Here is a 7541-nt window from a genome sequence, read left to right as displayed (position 1 = left end):
GCGGACCACCCGAGCACCCAAGAGCCCGGCCGCGAAGGGAGGAAGGGCGCCCCACACGCGCACGCGCGGCGGACGTGGAGCCGTGGGGGCAGGGCGACGGCCCCCCGCGGCGACAAGGACCCCCCCCCACGGGAGGGGAGGGCGCGCGGGCACGGAGAGACGGGCCCGGGGACCACACCCCGCGGCCAGTCAAGCATCGTGACCGTAGCGGCCCGCGCCCGGACAACCCCGAACGAGGCTCGGACCGGGCCGAAGCCCGTCCGGGCCCCGCCCCGGAGCGTACGGGCGCGGCGGGTAACGGCACGACGGATGGCCGGGGGAGAGAGACCGCGGGACCCGCGCGCTCCTGCACGCGAACCCACCGACCGGGGGAGACGGCCACCGCGGGGGACGACGGCGCCCCACACGCCATCGACACGCAACGCCACCGCGGGCAAGCGGGCGGGCGGCGGCGGACCACGGGAGAGGCCGCTACGGACACACGGGGGGGAGAGCGATGCAGCACCGGGGGCACGGACGCCCTCCCGGCTACGAAAGCCAGACGGGAGAGGACGAGATGGCTCAAGGCGGCGGCGAGCGGGGTGGGGGCCGCCGGGCGCGGCATAAGGCGACGACGGGGGAAGGGGCCGACGGGCACCAGGAGGCCCGAGGGGAGGGATGTAGCAAGCCTCAGACGGCAGCCCACCGGCCAGGACACGCACGGGATCTCACCGCCAGTGGCCTCCGCGCACAAGGGCGGTCCCGCGGCACCTGGGACGACCGGCTGCGCCTTCGGCGAGCTCCCCAAACCCCCCGCGCACCTCGCAGGGCCCGGACCCCGATCGCCATCGCGGTCGCGTGTAGCTCCGGAAAAACGCTCTTCTTGCACGCACGCGCGACCGGCCGCCCCCCAACGCCGTCCGGCCCGCCACGCGGAGGCCCGCCGACCGTTCAACCGAGGCACGTCGCCGGGGGGGTGGGGGGCGCCGTCCAGGGCCTTGGCGGCCAGGGCGACGCCCCCTCCCCGCGGCGAGGTCAGGTTCGGGCAGCGCAGTCGGGCGAACGCTCGTCGCGGGGCGGTCGGCAGCCGTGAGGAAGAGAGAAGGAGCACCCTTTCGAACAGGGATGAGACCCCGCGAGGGCGAGGCACGAGAGCCCGTGGGGAGGCGAGACCTGCGCCGCGACCGGGCCACTGGGGAAACAACGCCACGGGATCCCACCGCCCCAAACCCGAGAGCGGTCCCGCAACGCGCCCGTGACGCCAGCCGGCCAAAGCCTTCGGCACCCCTCGACCCTCCCAACGGGGCCACGGCCTCACCACCGGGGCGTCCCAGAGCGACGCCGGCCTTCGGCCCTCGGCCCGCACGCCACCGCGCCTAATCCCATTCTCGTCCGCTTCCCAATCCTGTCTCGCTCCGGGGAGCACCGTGCACCGGTGGAACGACCCCCTCGTTGGCCGGGCGGTCCCCCCAGCCGCAATCCACAGGCGCCAGCACGGGAGCGCCCATCCATCCGCGGCCTGGCACGGGACCGGGTGGAGGGCCGCACGCTCACAGGGGATGGGGAGGGGGCGCGAGACGGGCCGCACCACCACCCCCTTCCCCCAGCGCACACCGGGGCGACCCGCGGCCGGGGCACGCAGCGCACACACGCGGGCGCCCTTCACAGCTGGAACGCCGGCCCGGCCCGGCGTGACCCTCCCCCAGAGTTCAGGGGGGAGGCGCGGACCACGTTAGGCGAAGAGTGGCACTCGGCCCCCACCGCGGGGGCCGGCGGACCGCTCCCCCCCACGGCAGGGGAGGAGGGAACTCTGCCCACGCACAACTGGCAGCCGCAGGGGCGGCGGCTGACGACGCGCAGAGAGGCGGCGGGCTGGGGGATCCGACAAACCCCAGAAGAGGACACGCCTCCACGATCGCTAGAGAAGACGCTTTCTCGCCGAAGGTGGATCGCCCCCGACCCCCGGTCGCCCCCGTAAGGGCCCTGGGCGGAGGCGTTCAGGCACGCCCCGGGGGAGGTGTGGGGGGGGTCTGCGGCATGGGGCAAAACACGCACGGTTGGCGACTCCTGAGCGTTCGCGGTCGGGGCCCCTGGTCCAAAAGCCCCCTCACTTCGAGGGGAACACTCCCCCGTCGGTATGGGAGAGGGGTCACCGAGGCAGACCAGGCCGGTGGCAGAGGCCCCCCACGGGGCCGGCCGGCACCACGTCGCCGGCCCAGCCCCACCACGATCGCCCACACGACCGTGCAACCACCCCCCCCTCGGGCAGGGTGGGAAGAGCACAAGCCGTGCGCTCGCCTTTCGAAGTCCGCCACGCACACATCGTGGGGACGCCGAGACAACGCCCCCCGCCCGCCCACGCAGCGCAGGAGGATGCCTCTAGGCTTGCCCGCCTCGACCCCCCCAACCCCAAGCACGCTGCTCGAGGGTGTACCCAACGCAGCAGACGCTGCAGCGGCGACCAGAGGGGGACGCCGGGAACGAGGACGACAACCACCGCTCGGTTTCGGGCACCTTGGAGAACAACCCGGTGCGCTCCGGGGGCACCACAAAAGGGCCACACAGACCCAGCAGCCGCGCGCCAAACGGGGCGCGCGACCGGGCGGGCGGCACGGCCCCGCACCCGTCCGTCGCGGGCAGGGGGGACCCCGGCCAGGCAACAGCCACACAGGGCGAGCGAGGGCTGCCCGCTGCGTCAAGAGGACTCACGACCCCCCGCCAACGCCACGAGGCCGAGGGCGGGGCGACCGCGGTCGGGCCGGATAGTCTCGCACCCGCGCCTCCCACGCACCGCCCACAGGCGGGGAAGGAGAGGTGAGGTGCCCGCGGGCAGAACGAGAAGAGCGGCCACCATTCACCATGAATGGACCGTCCCTCGCCTGGCACGCGGCTCAAGGCCCGGGAGAGCGCGACGTCACCACATCGATCAGGCCCCGAGGACGGGGAGGGTTGGGGGAGGTCAGTCAGACCGGCGAGGACAGCGATCGGAGGAGCCCGCTTCAGCCTCGCCAGCCCCGCCTCCCAAGCACAACCCAAAGACGAGGACCGCCTGACACGCAACGGCACAGAGCCAGCGGGGTAAGGGGGAAGGTTGCCGCAAACCTCCCCCCCTCCCCCGGGTGCCGTCTCTCGAGGGGACAAGAGACCAACGCGAGAGGCGGGCACCACCGTCGGGACACTCCGACGCCCTAGAGCCGGCGCGCGGGCCCAGGCGGTCAGCTCAAAGGGAACAGGGCAGGGCGCTGGATCCCCAGGAACCCAGAACCCTGTCCGCGTGCGGAGGCCCAACCCCTCCAGCGACAGTCGCCGAAGGACAGCGTGTCAGTACTAACCTGCAGGCGGAAGATGACGATATGAGGTGATCAAAAACACCGCGCAGGAAGACGGGGACCGAGCCACTTGAACACGCCTGCCCCCACGACACTCGACACGGCCACCTGTCCCCAGCAGGTCCCCAGCGCCAGCAGACAAGGGGCACTCAGGGACATCTGGTCGGCCCCCGTGGCGTAGAGGGCCAGGGAGGCCCTCACCGTCCACGCGCGCCACCCAGGGCCCAGCACGGGGACTTGTGGAGGAGAAAACATCGGGACGGGACCGCCACGGCCCACGAGCGGCCGCGGGCCGACAGGGGTCGCCCTCGCCGGCCACCCAGGGCCACCCAGGGCCCGGTCCCCGGCCCCAGCACGGGGACTTGTGGAGGAGAAAACATCGGGACGGGACCGCCGCGGCCCACGAGCGCCCGCGGGCCCACAGGGGTCGCCCTCGCCGGCCACCCGCGCCACCCAGGGCCCGGTCCCCGGCCCCAGCACGGGGACTTGTGGAGGAGAAAACATCGGGACGGGACCGCCGCGGCCCACGAGCGCCCGCGGGCCGACAGGGGTCGCCCTCGCCGGCCACCCAGGGCCACCCAGGGCCCGGTCCCCGGCCCCAGCACGGGGACTTGTGGAGGAGAAAACATCGGGACGGGACCGCCGCGGCCCACGAGCGCCCGCGGGCCCACAGGGGTCGCCCTCGCCGGCCACCCGCGCCACCCAGGGCCACCCAGGGCCCGGTCCCCGGCCCCAGCACGGGGACTTGTGGAGGAGAAAACATCGGGACGGGACCGCCGCGGCCCACGAGCGCCCGCGGGCCGACAGGGGTCGCCCTCGCCGGCCACCCGCGCCACCCAGGGCCCGGTCCGCGCCCCCAGAGTAGGACTCGGAGGAAGCCACGGACGACTGGGTGCCACTCACAGGGCTGTCCCTGCCTCCCGAGCGGGAACCAGGGAAAATGGGTAGGAAAGGCGAGGCCGAGGGAGAGGGACACGCATGCACGGGACGGCGGCCGGTCGCCGGACACCCTCCTCTCCCGTCCGCGTGTGCCGTCTCCTTCCTGTCCCCGCGGGGTGGGTCGGGTCTCCAAAGCGGCCACAGCGTGCTGGTCGACCTGCCCGGGCAGCCCCGCAAGCCGCCTGGCTGGCTGAGCCTGGAAGCGCGGCGACAACGTCCTCCCGCCACACAGCCCTGCAGGCCCAAGCTCTGCCTCCCAGATGTCCCAGCCGGCGTCCCGGCACGAACCAGATGGCCCCGCGAAGGCTGCTTGCTTCCCGGAACTCAGCCTCGCTCGCATCGGGGACTGTCCCCTGCTTTGCCTGCTGCACCGAAGATTCAGAGGACAAGAGACTTGTAGAAAAGCGGCCGCCAGGTGGAGCCCGACCACAACCGGCGCCAGCCACCAGAGGTCTGCTGCAAAACACGGGGCAACCCTCTGGAGCCCATCATTTCAGAGTCCAGAAGGTCCCCCGGGGGCATCAAACACAGTCCCCCTACTCCCCACGGAAGCCATCGAAAAATGACGGGTCAGTCTAGGGCCACGCCACCCTGAACGCGCCCAATCTCGTCTGATCTTGGAAGCTAAGCAGGCCCCGGCCTGGCTAGCACTGGGATCAAAGAAAGGATGGGTCGGCCCGACCACCGACATCGTCCACCAAACCCGTCTCTGCACAGACCACAACATAGCCGAGAGACAGACAGGCAGAAACAGAAAGAGAGAAAGGGAGAGAAAGGAAAAGAACAGAAAGAAAAGAGACGGAGAAACAGAGAGAGAAAGTCAGAAAGAAGAAAACAGTAAATAAGAAAAGACAGGAAGAGGGCACGGGGAAGAAAGAAAAAGGAAGGGAGGAAGGAGATAGGAAACACAGAAAGACAGAAGGAAAGAAGAAATAAGGAAAGAAAAGACAGGCAGAAAGAAAGAGAATGAGAAAAAGGAAGGAAGGATGGAAGCAGAAAGAAAGAAGAAAGAAAGAAAGACAGACAGAGACAGAAGGAGGGAAAGAAAGAAAAGAAAAAGAAAGGAAGTTAAGAGAGAAAAAGAAAGAGCACGGAAAGATGGAAAGAGAAAAAGATAGAGAGAAGGAAGGAGAGAGACAGTATAGAAAGAGACAGAAAGGAAGAAGGAAGGAGAGAGAAAGGAGAGAATGAGAAAGAAAGAAGGTAGGAAAGTAGAAAGGGGGAAGAAAGATGGAAAAAACAGAGATAGAAACACAGGATAACAGGAGAAAGGAAGAGAGGAAAGAAATACGGAAGGAAGGAAGGCAGGCAGGCAGGAAGGAAGACAGGAAGACTGAAAGAAGGAAAGAACAAAGAAGTAAAGAAAAGGCAGAAGGAGGAAGAGAAAGAAAGAAAGGGGGGGGGGAGAGATGATAGGATGAGAAAACCTTTCTGTCGTGGAATCATAAAACCCCTTCCTATCTTAGGATCATGAAACCCAGGGTGGAACTATGATACACTTCACATTCTCAGAGCACGCCGGCTGGTGAAACAAAGAAAGAAGTCAGGGACAGAGAGAACACATTCACGGGGCCTGGCCGGGGGCCAGGGTGGGGCGGCCCGAGGCTGTCGCCAGAGCCATCTCTGTGGCAGGACGTCGCAACACGCCTACCGGATTTTCCCATAACGCTCGCCCGCCGCCAGGTGACCCCCGTCATCCACCGATCCAAGTGTCAGCCTGGAAAGGACGGGCTCCCTCGTGGGGGAGGGAGCGTGGGGGCGGGAGTGGGTACACACTGGGTCGCAGGCCTCCTCCCGGCCCCTCTCGGACCACGTCTCTCAGCCCTCGGGCACACTCCCCACCACTAGTCGACCAGAGAGCCCCCGGGGGCGGGGGGCCGGAGGGGGGCGTCCACGGCAGGGAGAGAGGACAGGGACCCATCGGCCCGTGCTAGATGCCACGGGTGGAGGCAGGACCTGCTGAAGACACACGAACAGTACGGAGAGGTTCAGAGCGGGGCCTAGGCGCAGCCACTCACGATGATCTCACAGTTGGACTATCTGTCACGGTGGACCGAAGCGCATGAAGTGGGCGCTCCCGGAAACGGCGTGTGTGTGTGTGTGTGTGTGTGTGTGTGCGCGCGCGCAGCGCGCGCGCGTGTGCCTGTGTGTGGGAGGGAGAGAGAGAGAGAGAGAGAGAGAGAGAGATGGGAGAAGACGGTCGGTACATTCACTCACTCCTGTACCCGGGCCAGTCGTTTCTCCCGAAGGACAGAAATCCATAAAACACCCACGTCTAAAGAGTGTTTACACAGAGCTAACCCTAGGTCGAATCAGTCTGGAGTCGAGTGCGGGGAATCCTATGGTCCCAAACTGGGACTCCAGTCCCGGCCCCATAGCAAAAGGGGGTCATTTCTCAGAAAACGCACGCACACAGAATCGGGTAACGTTTATACAATTTTATACCGTGGTAGTGACTTCCTTCCCCGCCCCCGTGTTCTTAGGATCGGTCTCACTACATAGTACTTTTTTTTTTTTTTTCTGAGCTTTATTTTATTTTATTTTATTTTACTGTCATTTCGTTAGAGATGATGGGGAGGGGTGGCGGGGGAGCAGGGCATAGTTCACTCACTGGAAGCCTCAAACTCCTGGGCTCCAGCGATCCTCCTTCCTCAGCCTCCCAAATCGCTGGGGCTACAGGCGTGTGCCACCATGCCCGGCTAATTTTTTTCTATTTTTGGTAGAGACGGGGGTCTTGCTTTTGCCGAGGCAGGTCTCGAACTCCTGACCTCAAGCGGTCGGTCCTCCTCCCCGCCTTGGCCTAGGATTACAGGCGTGAGTCACCAAGCCTGGCCTGGATCGGTTTTTAATAGGTAAGGTCTACGAGACATCCCAGTCCAAACATCGATTCGGTGGGTCTCTACAGGACTCCGGGCGGAGATCCGATCTGGGGTTTACAACGTGGAGAATTAAGGCCTGGCTAGCAAAGAGCCCAGTGACTGAAGAGGGACGATGCTCGTCAGTCGTACAGAGCCTGAAAAGATGCAACACGGGGAAACGTTTCCAGGTTCCTCTCAGAAGAGGATGTCAGATGAGATGCCGAAACGAAAAGAATGGGTTCAAGCCAAAAGGAAAAATAGATAAATAAGTCAATAAATAAAACTACGGGAGACAGCCAGGAGACACTGTTTCCTCAGAAATGGCTAGGAAGCCTCCCAGGATAACCTGGATAGCAGCATATGTTCCTCCTCCTCCTCCGGCTCCCTCTCTTGTGTTCGTGTTTGTTTTCTGTAAACGCCAAGATGGGGCAGGGGT

Source organism: Eulemur rufifrons, unplaced genomic scaffold, assembly GCF_041146395.1.
Source record: "Eulemur rufifrons isolate Redbay unplaced genomic scaffold, OSU_ERuf_1 scaffold_509, whole genome shotgun sequence".
In the NCBI taxonomy this organism is placed as follows: domain Eukaryota; kingdom Metazoa; phylum Chordata; class Mammalia; order Primates; family Lemuridae; genus Eulemur; species Eulemur rufifrons.
The sequence above is the reverse complement of the archived record's forward strand: the minus strand, read 5'-3'. Positions refer to the sequence as shown.